The sequence below is a fragment of the Plectropomus leopardus genome, chromosome 11, assembly GCF_026936395.1.
Source record: "Plectropomus leopardus strain MGB_pleo_1.0 chromosome 11, ASM2693639v1, whole genome shotgun sequence".
In the NCBI taxonomy this organism is placed as follows: Eukaryota; Metazoa; Chordata; class Actinopteri; order Perciformes; family Serranidae; genus Plectropomus; species Plectropomus leopardus.
In genome coordinates, this window is record NC_142186.1 from 243,309 (window position 1) to 259,692 (window position 16,384).

General features: G+C 42.9%; 1 pseudogene across 1 annotated transcript; it reads right to left on the bottom strand.

The window, feature by feature from the left end:
• On the bottom strand, nucleotides 1-15,992 carry LOC121945335 (voltage-gated potassium channel regulatory subunit KCNG4-like; annotated as a pseudogene). Its single transcript, XR_015778071.1, has 3 exons — nucleotides 15,791-15,992; nucleotides 14,235-15,016; nucleotides 1-5,873 (listed from the first exon to the last, which is right to left on the bottom strand). The product of XR_015778071.1 is annotated as a voltage-gated potassium channel regulatory subunit KCNG4-like (transcript).
• Between the last annotated feature and the right edge of the window lie 392 nt (nucleotides 15,993-16,384).

The following is a 16,384-nucleotide window of genomic DNA, read 5'->3' on the forward strand; positions in this document are numbered from 1 at the left end:
AGGTTGCCGTAGTTACGAGCCTGCGCATGCATGACAGCCTCCTCTGCAGGGGAGGGTCTGTAGAGGCAGTGTGGAACACTGTTGCCAACTTAGCGACTTTGTCGAAAGATCTGGTGACTTCCCAGACCCCCTTGGCGACTTAAATTGTCAAAAGCGACTACTGACAAAACTAGTGACTTTTTCCGATCTTTTGGAGAATGTTTGTTTTGACACCAATGTATTTAAGTGACAAAGTGATGACCCGCCCTGGCTTTAATAGTGGCGTGTAAGTGTAAATGTTTCTTCTGTAATTGTCATTCTTTCAGTATCACACAAAAATCACTGTCTCTGACTCTGAGGGGTTAACAATGGGTACATAAAGTGCTGAAGGAGGAGTTTGGCCTCAAAGATCTTGTTCTCATCCATTGTGTCTGTCACTCTCTGCAGCTTGCTATAAGTCATGCTTCCAATGACACCATCCCCCATAGTGTGGAGTACTTGGCAAGGGAGACTTAAAACTGGTTTTCAGTGTCTCCAAAGCACAGGGAAGTCTACAGGGCCATATATGAGACCATCAGCTGTGGGGAGAAACCCTTAGAGGAGCTGGAATTGCATTTCAGCATCACCAAATCCACTGAGCACTGCTATATGGCTGAGGTTTTGTACTCCATGTACAGTGACCCTCAAAATGGCCTGTACCTGACTTTTTTGAAGTCAGTGCTGAGTGAAGCAGTGTTGGCCATCAAGGTTTTTGACCACCACCATCGTTCACCATTTCCTTCACCAACGATAAGAGATGATAAGAGCCCGGGAGAGACTGAAAAAAATAGCCAAGCTCCTCAGGCACTCTCCTGCTGAGATTGATAAGATTGTGCAGCAATGGTGTCATGTATTTATATATAAGTGGAATGAAACGAAAAACACATTGGGCTTCTGGTGTGAGGTTTGGAAGTTCAGGAATGCAGCTGACATAGACCCGTTTCAGGAGCTTGCCATGGCTGCTGTGTCTGTTTTGTCCTTGCCACATTCAAATGCTGAAGTTGAGAGAGTATTCAGTCAGATGAGTGTGGTAAAAAGCAAACTCAGAAATCGGATGTCCTTGCAGACCCTTATCTCCATCTTGTATGTCTGATATGGTCTGAGGCTGTCTGGGGACGCTTGCTATGAGCACAAGCTGCCTGATGATGTTTTGCAGATTTTTGGCACATCAGCTGCTTACTCATTTAAGTCAGCTCCTTCAGTAGCTCTTGACCAAAATCATGATCCACTCTCTCTGTGAGCCAGCACAGTGTGTTTGTTTGTGTGGAGGGGGAGCTGGAAAAAAACAACAATGAATCTGTATTAGGCCAGCTTATTATTATTTTTAATAATCATAGTGGTAAATAATAGTTATTTTCTCATATTGCCACAGTGACTGACAGTTTGTTTCTAATGCCTCTCTTGGGTCTGTTTAGAATGTTTATGGTGTCAAGTTAAAACAGTCTATATAAAAAATGTTATAAATGTTATAGTTATGGGAAAAAATGTTTTATTTATTTTTGTTTCATGTTTTATAATGACTTATTCCTGTAGGCTCCTTAGTGGAGCACAGGGCTAAGATAAATAAATAAAACAAAAAACTTATAAAAACCATTTTAAAAAAAAAACTATTATAAAAAAAAAAGCTAAGTAATTCCACCACAGTGTCACTTTGCTGGTCCAAAGCCTGGATAATGGAGGAGGGTTGGGCGTACAACTAGCAATTCTACCCCACAAAACGCTGTATTTTGATCAAATTTGATATTCTAGCATTTGACAATACTGGTTTATACCAAATGTGGGTCTAGAAAAAGTATTAAAGTCAAAGGTCTTATATTGAAAAGTGAGTTATTTCACCTGTAAAATTCAAAGCAGCTGTCCATTCAGTTCTGCTTTGTGTTTCTTGTTCTTTTTTTTATTATCAATTGTTTTGATCAAATTGTGACATGAAATAAAACAAGGTTCAACTAAAGTCAATTTGTAGGTCTAAACATATTTAGGCTATTCTTTACTCCCCTTTTTGTGTCTCTCTAACGACATTTATCCTTGCTCCACCATATAACCTCCATTATGTGCTAATTACTAATTATGCAGATTAGTTGATGACATCATCTAGTGAGTTCTAGCTACTTTTAGGACAGCCAATAGCTACTTTCCTTCCTGAGGAGTTGGCCACACGTCACCTGAGTACAGCGAGGGTGGCTGCCGTCTCCTCCTCGTCACCATTCATATAGCACTTTTGCAGCTAGTCTGACCAGCAGCCCCGCAGTCCTGTCCTGCAGCCGACTCCGTGACCGTTGTCGGCCCTGCAGATGAATCATGCGTGTGTTGCTTAGTAATCACGGATGATGATTTTGTACAGTTACAGCATGGACGTTTTTTGTTTAAATATTCACTATTTTTTAGTTTCACACCCCCAAATTCCTCACACGGTTCTCTCTGTCTCAGTCAGTCTCACTCACACACTCAGTCTGTTTCTTGTCCCTCTCCTCCTCTGGACAAATATAAGCTATAAGACCACGTTTTTGTTTTGCTCTGCACTCATTAGGTCACTGCAAAACGAAAAAGAGAAAAAGCTATATTTTGACAATAACATTAATAATTATGGTTATATGGCAACAAAAACAACTTTGTAAATACATAATAGTTAGTTTGTACTACCTTAACTACCTTTTAACTACCTGGTCAGCCTTTTCTATTAGTTTTGCCTTTCTCAGAATTTCATTTAATGCAATTTAGTTGATGATGTCATCTGGTGACTTCTAGCGACTTTTGGGAGAACCAATAGCGACTTCCTTTCAGAGGAGTTGTCAACACTGATGTGGAGGCAGGGCTGAGGAGCAGCAGACAGGAAGGAGGAGGGACCTGCAGGTTGTTCTCTTTCAAATATTCAAGCACAGTGTCTCTCCTGGAAGTTACCAACTGCAGCTTTAAAGTTGAGTTGTGCAATGTACACATTTTGCATTTTTGGCTCCCCCTGTTGGTCTACATCACAGGAATTAGCAAAAACAATTCTGAAGAAAACAAAAAAAAAAGAAAGAAGTTTAAGCAAAAACAATAGGGCTTTAGTCCTCGAGGCTTGCAAAACTATACATTTCCTCCCTGTTTAAATAATGAATATGTTCCACTTGCTCCACTGCATATGAGAAGCCTCTCTCAGCCTCACACAAACATGGGGCATAGACAGTGAATTTGAGATAACGGCTTCATTTTCACATCCAGTGTTTAGCAAATGTGACAGGGGGGCAAAAACAGTGGACACAACTGATTTGGATTTCTCCCCCTTTCTTCTTTCAGTGTGTAATGACTGACATGGTATTTTACTGCAGTGTGCAGGGAAAATTACCATGTTATCTACTCTTAAATGACTGAAAAGTTTCCCAATTTCACATGACTGCTGTGTTTAGAGAAAGAACAGATACATACATGTCTGCTCTCTTGTGGACAAAACACAACCAATAATCAGACTTGACAAATGAGTATCTTGACCTATAGTATTTCAGTGTGAAGTGCTGCCTCAGTACTTCTTGCTTTTATTTATATATATATAATTCATAATATAACCTGCTCTGATTAACTGGAGCAGGTCGAGGTAAAAAGTAAACCAGTTCTGTAGAACAGAAAACTATAACAGAAAACCCAGAGATGACCCTTAAGTTACCTAACTAACCCCAGATCCTGCTTAATAGTGCAGGCTTCTGCTGTCATGGGTCTCCTTTTTGAAATATTACAGACATGTAACTATGCACACAGAGATCTTTGACTTTTCATTAAATTCTGTTTCACATTTTCACATTTCACATTTCATTTTCACAGTTTTAATGAGACAAAGTGCTCATAACTTAGGCTTGTTTCAAAACACCAGCAGACCATTTTATACATCAGAAACAATTTGCAGAACACAATGCGATTTCTTTCATTCTTTTTTTTAAAAAACAACTTAAACAAAAAAAGCCCCAAAGATTTCATAGTCCAGGGATGTCCATAAAAACTTGTTCTAACTAAAGGTCTGTATCAAATGTTGAATCTCACATTCGTGCCTGCTGTTTGGGGGTTCCCATCCTGTCATTACCACTGATGGCCAAAACTGATGTAAATTTATAAACTCCTAAAAATGACTGAATAGCCCTGTAGTGAACTTTCCACTGAATCAGCTGATGATAACCCCCTGAAAAGACAAATGGTCATCCAAACAGCCTGCATATTTCATGTTCAGTTGGTTTCAATCAACCTTGTCTTCTAAAGATTACATTTGTATATTTATAAATTGCATTCCTAATGAGGTTTTGGTGACAACGTGATTATTGCATGAATTATAGACATAGACAATGTTACTTTGATTCTTAAAATGTAGTAATACAAACACTACATTTATGTGTAACACTGGATTCACAGGAAGAGGTCGAGGTGGTCAGGAAGTACATACAAAGTGCAGGACTGTGACACCACCTGTGTCAAGACTCCTGGCTGTGATTAGGTTACAAAATCACTGGTTAAGGTAAGGGAAAGTTCATAGTTTTGTTTAAATCTTAATAATAGGGTAATAAAACAAATAAAGCTGTAGTCAATATGAGTAGATGATGCATTGAAAGACTGCCAATTTTGGCAGACAACAAACAAAATACATTATAAGTGAACATTTTGCTGATGTGTTTGGCATCAGCATTTTTGTAATTTGTCAGGTTCATAAGCAACAATTCCTCCTATGTTTATAGAAAAGGTGATTTGGTCAGGATAATGTTTCCCAAAAAACATTAATTTACTGTTTCAAAGTAGATGTACATAAATGTAATTTGTAGGAGACGGGGCAGTGACAGCATTGCTGAAGCAAAATTAAATGTACAGTAACATCCTCATCCAGCACCCGTCAGTGATATAAACAAGGTTTAGTTTGAAAAGTGATACATATCCATGACCTGAATGAGACTGTTAATGAGGTTGGCCACAGATGTTGGGCAGGGGTGTCCACGTACTTTTGGTACTTTTTGGTAGTATAAAATGTAATTCTTTGGACTCAACAAGTCACTGGAGAGTTGCTCTGAGCCAGCACTGCAATGTCTCTCATAAAAAAGTGATAAGGATCATCTAAACCAGATAAAAAAATCTTTTTCTGGCCAGTTATCAGGCCAAGTTTCTCTTTCTTTCATGCTTTCCTCAGCCTCAGTGGCGAGTTCGGCACCCCTCTCCTCCTTCCACAGCCTCTTGTTCTCCTGTTTAAGCTCGGTATAGGTGTGGACAAATGTGTGGAAGATGGATGTGGAAGGGAATGACAGAATGAGGATCCCTGATAAGATGCTGATCAGTGCTGCCAGTTGGCCGGGGATGCTGCGGGGCACCATGTCACCATATCCCACCGTAGTCACCGAGATAATGGACCACCAGTATGATGCTGGGATGCTGCTGAAGCTGAGCTGGGGGGACCTGGCAGCGTTGGGAGCTAGCTCACTCTCAGCCAGATGTACCAGTGGGGAGAAGAGAGTCACAGCAACACACACAAAGAGAAAAAGCAGGCCAAAGTCTGTCATACTGCGCTGGATAGTCAGCCCCAAGGTCTGCAGACCCAGAGAGTGTCTGGCCAGTCTCATCACGTAGAGGATACGCAGCGCCCTCATCACACGCAGGATAAGACCCAGTTTATCCAGGCTGCTTCTCCCTGTACTGGCTACGATGTCCTGAACAGACTCATCACTGAGATCCACAAACAGCGAGACATAGTAGGGCAAGATGGCAGCAGCATCAGTGATGTTCAGAGGGCCACGGGCAAACTCCAGCTTGCTCTGTGCATGTAAAAATCGCACTAGAAACTCTAAGGAGAACCAAGCAACACAAACAGACTCCACCACAAACAAGTTGCGACATTTTTGGGAGCATCTTCCCTGTTGAAACAACAAAAGACAAAGGGACCGAGTAAGTTTTACAGGCCTCTAAATGATAAATTTCAGTCAGACGGTTTCCTTGGATTGCTAAAGTACCCTGCAGAGGGTTGGGTTTTTTCAAATATTTTAGTTCCACAACTCTCTTTTCAGGTCATTGCAGGAAGCAATGTCAAAACTTTTTGAATCACAGCCAGATTAGATAAAGTTAAAATACCTAGATGCCTGCTGTTTTTTGCATCATATGGAATATTAATAGGAAAATCACAAACAAATGAGACCTCCTTGTCGACTTTATGGTTCTTCAACTCTGCCTCTAGGAGGAGGCTTATATGAGAAAACTTTTGCCATGAAGAATTTAATCAGGGCAAACCTCCTAACCTAGCGAAGGCTGGTCGCCAGTGGCTGGTGGTCTGCCATCTCCACTTTCCCTGGGGTGCATGCCACTCTCCTCATGGCAAAAGTTTTTTTCATAAGCCAGGACTGAGGCAGAGTTGAACAGTGGAGTGAAAATTTGTTGGTCGCCATGTACACAGAACATCAAAACATCGAGCTCTTATTTTGGTACTTCAGCTAAGCGGCAGTGTGAATTTGCATATTAGCTAAATATTGGAGAGGGTCCTCGCTGCGGACAGAGGAATGGCGGGGTTGGACATCCAATCCTACTCTTTATTTGCCTCCCAGATATTCTGTTTGGGTAGCCCCTCACTTCCTTAAACCTCCACACTGTGTAGCGTAATCCACTACATACTGCATACTGCATTGGACAGTTGTATGCAGTATGGCTATTCAGTTCAGTTCGTTTTGCAGTATGCTGAGCCAGGCCTGGCTGGTTTCCGGTTTTTGAATATGGTTTGAAATACAGTAAACAAGTGATATATATGTAATTTAGTATTTTTTTGCAGTGATGAAGGCTTACCTGTGATGACCTGGATAATGCCTTTGTAAAGACTGGCAGTGACCAGATGTACCTCTGTTACGTTCATATTACTGCTCCCCCAGTATTAATTTAGCTTTGCTTGGGACACGTACTATTATCCTCTTTATTCTGCTTCAATCATTGCATGAAACTTGTTGATTTTATCTTGTTCATGTTAAAGCCCACATTGGTTTGGTCATATCATGAACCTTATCCCCTTTACAGTAGCTGAATATTTTCAATAAAATGCCTTAAAAATTCGCTTGTCTCCTGTATAATTGTACTCTTATTAGCATAAATGGGCATGTGGTTCATCTGAAGTAATATAAATGACCTTGAAAGATAAAAATATGATTTTGACAAGGCCTAATTATTACAGTGTAACACTAGGGCAATCCAAGGAACCCTGTTGGCTCAACATTTGTATTCTTCAAGGACAGCCACGGGTCCAACAGCCACAGATGCGCTCTCCACCATTTTCCAGCTCCAACTGGTAAACGTAAGTGCAATGCATTGTGGGAAACAGTAGGCAAGGCAAACTGGTATGATGCATACTGAGGATTTTTTTCCAAATTAGTGTGACATCGGGGTATTTCTGGCTTACAGTGAATTTCGTTTTTGTGTGCTGTAATGGACTGTCTTGGCGTGGTCTTTACATTTTCCCTCTGGGGAACTCCAGAGTTCAACTTTCCCTGTTCAAATGGGGGACACAAATGGGGAAATTGTTTTATGAACCCAGAGGTGTAAACAGAGGGTTATAAATTAACTTTGTTGAGACGCCTCAGTTAACATCTGCAAACAGGTTCTGCTTTTAAGCCACTAAAAGTGTCAGCCTTTGACGCTTTCCTGCTCAAGATGCCATGAGAGATAGGCATTCTTGAGACCCCATCTAGTATATAACAGGATGTAAGACATCTAAATGACCTCCTGGGGTCACTTAAGCATGCAAAGTAACAGTCGTTCATTACTTCCACTCTCAGTACCTCATTTCCCGCCTGCTGAGATGACAAAGACAGGACATGTTGTAAATTCATTATGCATTCTTGTGTTCAGACTAACATCTGCATCATCATCTCTGTGCTTTGATGAATAAGTAGGACCAACTCCCATTCTTTTATCATTTAATTTGAATGAGTTAAGTAAAAACATGTTTCATTCCCTTTTTGTGATGGAGCCATACTGCCATCTAGTGGCCTTAGTTATCAGTTATCTCGTAACCAACTTTATAGTTATATCTTATTTTGCATTCATTGTATAATGTTAGAAGGTAATCCTATATCTAAGTAATTACCAAGTTCGTTAGAATGCATGGGATAATTTTACGTTGTGTGTGGTCATTTAACAGAATTGAGCCAAGGATCTTCAGAGTCATGTGTTACGTTATAAATTGCCTTTAGGTCTCCTAACATGTATATGAAATTACTGTGATGAGACTATAGTGGTGATGAGATACGGGAATTTACACACAACAGGTTAGATCACGTAATTCGTCATAAAGTACGGAGAAATAGATGCCTCCTGAATTACATCTTTTACATTACATTACATTAGGTCTTTTAGAAATTAATGCCGGATGTGCGATCACTTGGCGCGAAAGTTTGCTAACCCTGCCTTCCATTCGCACCCCAAATTCAGAGATAAAAATTGAGTGAGCTCTCAGCTCAGAGCTTCTTTGCTTTCTTTCTTCTTTCCCTTTCACTGCAGCGCTTCCCATGTATCCTCGTTCGCAAGTTTTTTTTTTCCTCAATTTTCTAAGAGGAACCGCCATAGCTCACCAGAGTTTTGCTGAACTTTAACTTTTGACGCCATTTTCTTTTTAAATCTCTTTGACGCTTTTCTTTATACCAGCTTTTGGTCAGTAAAGACACTCTCGCATTACTTTTTAAGTAAACTCAAATTAATAATTTAAAGTGACTTTGTCAGCCCAACGGGACTATCCATCCATCCATCCATCCATTTTCTTCTGCTTATCCGGGGTCGGGTTTGTCTTTTGTTCGTCCAGCTCTTCCTGGGGGACCCCGAAGCGTTCCCAGGCCAGCTGTGAGGCAGTCTCTCCAGCATGTCCTGGGTCTTCCCCGGGGCCTCCTACCGGTGGGACGTACCCGGAACACCTCACCAGGGAGGCGTCCTGGAGGCATCCTAATTAGATGCCCGAGCCACCTCATCTGGCTCTTCTCAACGCGGAGGAGCAGCGGCTCTACTCCGAACTCCTCCCGGATGACCGAGCTTCTCACCCTATCTCTAAGGGAGAGCCCCGCCACCCTACGAAGGGAAACTCATTTCGGCCGCTTGTACCCGCAATCTTGTTCTTTTGGTCACTACCCAAAGCTCGTGACCATAGGTGAGGGTAGGAACGAAGATCGACCGGTAAATCAAGAGCTTTGCCTTTCGGCTCAGCTCTCTCTTCACCACGACAGATCGGTGCAGAGTCCGCATTACTGCAGACGCTGTACCGATCTGCCTGTCGATCTCCCGCTCCATCCTTCCCTCACTCGTGAACAAGACCCAGAGGTACCTAAACTCCTCCACTTGGGGAAGGAAGGGGGCATGCCACCCTTTTCCGGCTGAGAACCATGGCCTCAGATTTGGAGGTGCTGATTCTCATCCCGGCCGCTTCACACTCGGCTGCGAACCGATCCAGTGAGAGCTGAAGGTCACGGCCTGATGAAGCCAACAGGACCACATCATCTGCAAAGAGCAGAGACCCAATCCTGAGGTCACCAAACCAGACCCCCTCAACACCCTGGCTGCGCCGAGAAATGCTGTCCATAAAAGTTAGGAACAGAATCGATAACAAAGGGTAGCCCTGGCGGAGTCCAACCCTCACCGGAAACGAGTTCGACTTACTGCCGGCAATGCGGACAAAGCTCTGGCACCGGTCATACAGGGAACGGACAGCCCGTATCAGGGGGTCCGAAACCCCATATTCCCAGAGAACCCCCCCACAGGACTCCCCGAGGGACACGGTCAAATGCCCTCTCCAAGTCCACAAAGCACATGTAGACTGGTTGGGCAAACTCCCACACACCCTCAAGGACCCTGCCAAGGGTCCAGAGCTGGTCCACAGTTCCACGACTGGGGCGAAAACGGCATTGCTCCTCCTGAATCCGGGGTTCGACTATCCGGCAAACCCTCCTCTCTAGTACCCCCGAATAGACCTTACCAGGGAGGCTGAGGAGTGTGATCCTCCTGTAGTTGGAACACACCCTCCGGTCCCCCTTCTTAAAAAGAGGGACCACCACCCCAGTCTGCCAGTCCAAGGGCACTGCCCCGATGTCCACACAATGTTGCAGAGTCCTGTCAGCCACGACAGCCCCACAACATCCAGGGCCTTGAGGAACTCCGGGCGGACCTCGTCCACCCCCGGGGGCCCTGCCACCGAGGAGCTTTTTGACCACCTCGGCAACCTCAGCCCCAGAGATAGAGGAGCCCACCCCCGAGTCCCCAGGCCCTGTTTCCTCACTGGAAGGCATGTCGGTGGGATTGAGGAGGTCTTCGAAGTATTCCTTCCACCGATCCACAATGTCCCGAGTCGAGGTCAGCAGCGCCCTGTCCCCACCATGCACAGTGTTGACAGAGCACCGCTTCTCCCTCCTGAGATGCTGGATGGTGGTCCAGAACCTCTTCGAAGCCATCCGGAAGTCGTTTTCCATGGCCTCACCGAACTCCTCCCACGCCCGGGTTTTCACCTCGGTGACTGCCGCCGCTGCATTCCGCTTGGCTTGTCGGTACCTGTCTGCTGCCTCCGGAGTCCCACAGGCCAAGAAGGCCCAATAGGACTCCTTCTTCAGCTTGACGGCACCCCTTACCGCCGGTGTCCACCAGTGGGTTAGGGTGTTGCCGCCCTGACAGGCACCGACCACCTTACTGCCACAGCAACGGTCGGCTGCCTCAGCAATGGAGACACGGAACATGGCCCACTCGGACTCAATGTCCCTCGCCTCCCCCGGGACATGGTCGAAGCTCTCCCGGAGGTGGGAGTTGAAGCTCTTTCTGACGGGAGACTCTGCCAGACATTCCCAGCAGACCCTCACAATGCATTTGGGTCTGCCAGGTCTGACCAGCGTCCTCCCCCACCATCGGAGCCAACTCACCACCAGGTGGTGGTCGGTTGACAGCTCCGCCCCTCTCTTCACCCGAGTGTCCAAGACATACGGCCGCAAGTCCAACGATACGACTACAAAGTCAATCATTGAACTGCGGGGTGTCCTGATGCCAAGTGTGCATATGGACACCCTTATGCTTGAACATGGTGTTTGTTATGGACAATCTGTGGCGAGCACAGAAGTCCAATAACAAAACACCACTCGGGTTCAGATCAGGGGCCCCCCTGATCTGAACCCTGATCACGCCCCTCCAGGTCTCACTGTCGTTGCCAACGTGAGCGTTGAAGTCCCCCAGCAGAACGAAGGAGTCCCCAGAAGGAGCACTCTCCAGCACCCCCTCTCAGGATTCCAAAAAGGGTGGATACTCTGAACTGCTGTTTGGACCATAGGCACAAACAACAGTCAGGATCCGTCCCCCAACCCGAACACGGACACGCAAACCCCTCGCGGTGGAGGGGTTTGCGTGTCCCCGCGAGGTGGTAGCTCAGGGACGGGCCAACGGGACTACTTTTGATTATTTCTGCGAGTTTTAATTGATAAGGACACTCCGCGATCCGCCGTAAACTCTGCCACGGATCTAGAAGCAACACCTGCTACACAAACTATCAGCATCCGTTGCCTGCCCTTAAAGACTTTGTTTAAAGACTTTTACCTGTTTGCCGAGGCGGACATCAAGGCCAGTTAAAGACCACTGCACACCGACTCCACCTGACCGGCCACTGCCGCCTTTCAGCGGGTCACCTTGTCTGGAAGACGCGCAGCAGCTCTCCACTGGAGCGAAGCGACAACCTAGACCTCCCCGGTGAAGTCTAATCAAGTCGGCCAAACAAGGCAGAATAACATCTTGTAGTGATCAGAGATGATGTCGTATAGTAAAGCTTTAATGCCATATTTCTAAATTCTAATTTAGTACCGTTCAGCGCGCATGCACGCTTTAGACGGTCATATATTTCTACCCACTATCATCCATAATTAATCATTTACATCACCTGAACATACATCACTTAGGTTTCCTTTCATTTGTTCACTGTCCTTTATATGTCATACTACTTCCTCTATTTACTCATCATTTCATTTGCCTAAATAAAATATCTCATTTATCGCCAAGTCGCCAAGTCTGTGGATATTATTTCATGAGAGAAACAAGATCAATGTATACAGGATAAATAGTACAGATTGTGAGATTGATTAAAGTGATGACATGTTTTGAAACTGTCATAATTTAAAATTTAATTCTTTCCTAAATGGAGAGTGGTGTCCCTTTTACTTTAACAAGTGCAAAATCCGAATTCTAACGTAGTTATTGATAACCGCTACAGTGCATACTGCATTTTGACCAAATCAGTACATACTCCTAGCATAGTAGGCGGTTTCAAACACAGTCAAAGGGTTTTAAACTTAAGGACTGCGGGAAATGCGATGTTGTGTTGATTAAGTTCAGAGAGATTTGTGAAGATTGTGCTACAGTTGACATTGTGTTAATTATATATCATATATTATTATCATTATCATTATTATCCTGTGTGTAGTCACAGAAAGTTACACACTTTACACACTTACACACACACAGAGACACTCATTCATATCATCAAGCAGTGAAAATTAACCCCTTAAAACCTGAAAAATTGGTGTGATTTCTTTCAAAAACATGGAAAAAAGGGCAATGAGCAACTTACCGTACTTCCGTACCCACCCCATACCACATGCTGCAGCAAGGGGTAGTTGGAATATTAAGAACCATGACATAAACGTTCAGATTTAATGTTTAACATTTAGATTTAAGAGTTAGATTTAACATATAACATTTGGATATGACAAACAACAATGAGATATAACATAGAACATCTAGATTTAGCATATCACATTTAGATTTAACATATAACATTTAGATTTAACATATCATATTTAGATTTAACATAACATTTAGATTTAAATTTAAACATTTCATTTTACAGCGACATTAACCAATTTTTTTCAGGAAAGACTAAATCCGACAAATTTTGCAAATATTGCTCTAAATGTGATTAAAAAGTGACTTTGAAAAATTCACACATCTTTTTAATTATGTTTTAGGGCTAAATGTGGAGAAATGTTGCTATTGCTTTCAGAGTGCACAACTTTTCAATCAGCGCCCCCACTTTGGTGGCCTGTGTGATTCAAAATAGTTAGTTTGATCAGACAGTACATCTCTCCAGGGTGTGTCCACTCACTGCCATAATCTCTGTCACCTCGACATTTTGTGTTTCTGTGTCCCTGTCTCACTGCACATCCTTGTAACACCTGTGACAGCTTGTTTACCCCCACTGAACAGTGGTATAGCCTAACAAAAACGGTCCGTCACAGCTGCACCCCTCTTGGGCTGCAAGTTCAATGGCTTTTACATCAGGCAGAATTTTGCTGAGGTATTTCATGAGCAATGATGCTGGTCAGACAGGATTTCCTCTTCACACTTACTCACACTTCCTCTTCGCTCTTCAAACACTGATACAATCCATGGTAACATTACTATTGACCGTTAATGTTTGTCTAATTAATGGTTAAGAAGAGCTGTAAAGTGGAGTGATATATGCAGCGATTTTGAGGGATCGGCTGGCAGAAACAGACAGAACAGTTTCTGCTGTTTGTGTCTGTAATAATCCTGTTGGCCTGTTGGCCTTACATTGCCGGGTTATAGAGGCAAACTGGTGATGTGTGGGGCAGTTTTCACCACCCTCTGTAATGGTTTTAAGCCTCATGCTGTTATATCCTATATATATATATATATATATGTGTGTGTGTGTGTGTGTGTGTTTGTGTGAGCTTTGTAAATCTGTCTACACAATTTAATTTATAATTTATATTGCTATATTTTTATTTTATTAGTTTATATTTTACCCCTTTATTTTTAACTGCCATTATTTTATGTCCTTACCTGTGTGATGTTGTTTATCATGTATCATAACAGAGGTAGCCTGAGGACTAAGATACTAATTTCCGATGATTGCTTCTCCCTGTTGTGCCCATTATAGAAATAAAGAACTTTTACTTGATTTTTGTTTTTTGTTTTTTTTGTGCATGTTAACTCAATCTGCTCAAACCTCTTTGATGCAGAAAAAAGAATGCAAGCTATGTACACCACTGTCACCTAGTGTTAACAGTCTAAGAGCCATTTCAATATGTCAGCAAGCCAAATATAATTTCATTTTTAAAACAACTTGCAAAGGTTGGGTTCAGAATCTCATTTAACAAGGCTGTGGTCATATCACTATTTTGGTAGAACAGGCTCAGAAGAGTTTGGGTAGTGCTCTGGATTTGGAATTTAATTTACAGTAAATCCATATTGCTATGATTCATACATACCATGGCTTCTTCCTGTTGTTGGTCTGACATGGTGCTGATGCACAGGCTGACCACAGTGACCACCACCATGATGACAGACAGAGAGGCAAACACTTTCCCTACTAAACCTGAATGAGGGTTCTCCACTGCTTCTCCAATCATGTGGAATAGGCTGCCCTCTGCCACAGGAGCCCTCAGTATCCTCCTTCTCTGCTGCCACTCTTCTTCTTTTTGCTGGTGCTCGACCACCTCCTCCACAGAGCAGATCACCCGGTGGCGGCAACAGGGTTCCATCTGTCCTATATCAATGCCCCAGTACAGCAGCTCACCGTGCAAGGCCACATTGCAGACCTCCCGCAGCAAACGTAACTTTCCTTTTGCCAGGAAGTTGATTATGGCCCGAAAAGCTAAAGGGTCACGGTCAAAGAAAAATTCGTGCCTCATCTCATCATAGTCATCACAAAACTCTGCTATCTCCCTCACAGAAGTGCAGAAGTGCAGGCGACTCAGGCGGCTCTGGGGGAAATCCTCCAGGGTGCTCCAGGGAAAGGCGTACCGGATCCCCCCCACATTGATGAGGGCCTGCTGGGAGGGGTCAAGATACCCGCATGATGTTGGCCCACAGAGCAGGTGAGCACGCTGAAAGTACAAGCCTTTGACTGTGGCAGTCTCTGTGTCTGTGAACACATGATTGTAACTGTCGTCACTACTGAAGGAGTGGTCCTCAAAGCCAGCACCGATGATGGCCATGATGATAGTTTGGCATTTGACAGAAGCACAGCACTGTAGTTACAGCATTGACTCTGATTGGAGATTTAAAGAAAAACCTGAAGTCATTACAATATATTGGTAATTCACATAATGGTCTAGGTGAGCATCTTATATTTATTTATTTATTTTTATATTATAAATATTATAATTATTTATTTATAGCATTTTATCGTCTTACAATCCCAGCCAATCCGTCACCAGCAGCGGCAGGCAGATATTTCTGCAAACACACTCTAATAATCCATGGTTCACTTCTTGTCTAACACTAAGCAGACAGACAAGTTAGCAACTACCTAGTGAGTGTAGTGCAGCATTTAGTATGTAAAGAGCAACAAGAAAAGTGAAACTGAAGCCTCATTCATCAGGTGGCCAGAAACAAGAGTAAAAGTAAAATGCCAATGTTGCACTGTATCTGCTAAATTTTTTTGCTGACATATTAGCCCCATGTGGCCTAAAATAATCAATGCATCTTTAAAGTTGTTCTTATTTTTTATTATTATTTTACTAAATTAAATATTTACTAAAGTTTTACTGAATTTTTAAGCTGGTTACCAAAAGTTTCAATAAATTAATTTGACTTCAACAGCTAACAAAAATAATCACTTTATGAGAAGATGTTAAAGATCCCCAGACTCCGTCACTGACAACCACAGCATTCCTCTTAATAACTGGTAGCTTTGCTGTGCTGTCACTGTCACTCACCGCTTACCACCGCTTAAGGTTATTTAAGCCCCAAGTTACCATACAGAATCATTCATTAAGATTATTGACTAGTGTGGTATACACTGAAATGCTCTGTAACTCACCTTAAGTTGGTGTCAGGGTATACAATCCCATTCAAAATGATGTTCAGAAAAGTCCAAATCCTCCCCTTGTCTTTGATTCGTTTATTTACAAAAAATGTGATGTGCAGTAACAGAATTAGATGTGTCATCATACTGCTACTGTTCACTATTTTGAGTGAACAGAGTGCTAGAGTAAACAGAACTCTACCATCTGTCCATTCAGCCTTTCCTCCCTTCTTGTCCTAACTGCCAACTCCACTAATGGATGACCCTGGTCAGTCTGAACAGAATCAGGACACTCTGCGTCTGCTTTGCTTTAAAACATCATCCATTAACTTTGTAGCACTCCAGGTTTTCAGCTTTAATGCATCCAAAGCCTGACAGACAATGAGAGGAGACTGACTCATCCACAGGGGGAAGGATTAATGAGATTATTATCAAGAGGATAAAGAGCCAAAGACAAATACACGAATGTAGTGCATCATCAGCCTAAATATCACAGAAAATATAACAGACGGATGTGTATTTAGGAATTTTAAAGGATAAAGTGAAAATGTTCTGTAATGAAGTTAGGTTGCACTTGTTTGTAGATCTGACAACATTTGTGATTTAAAA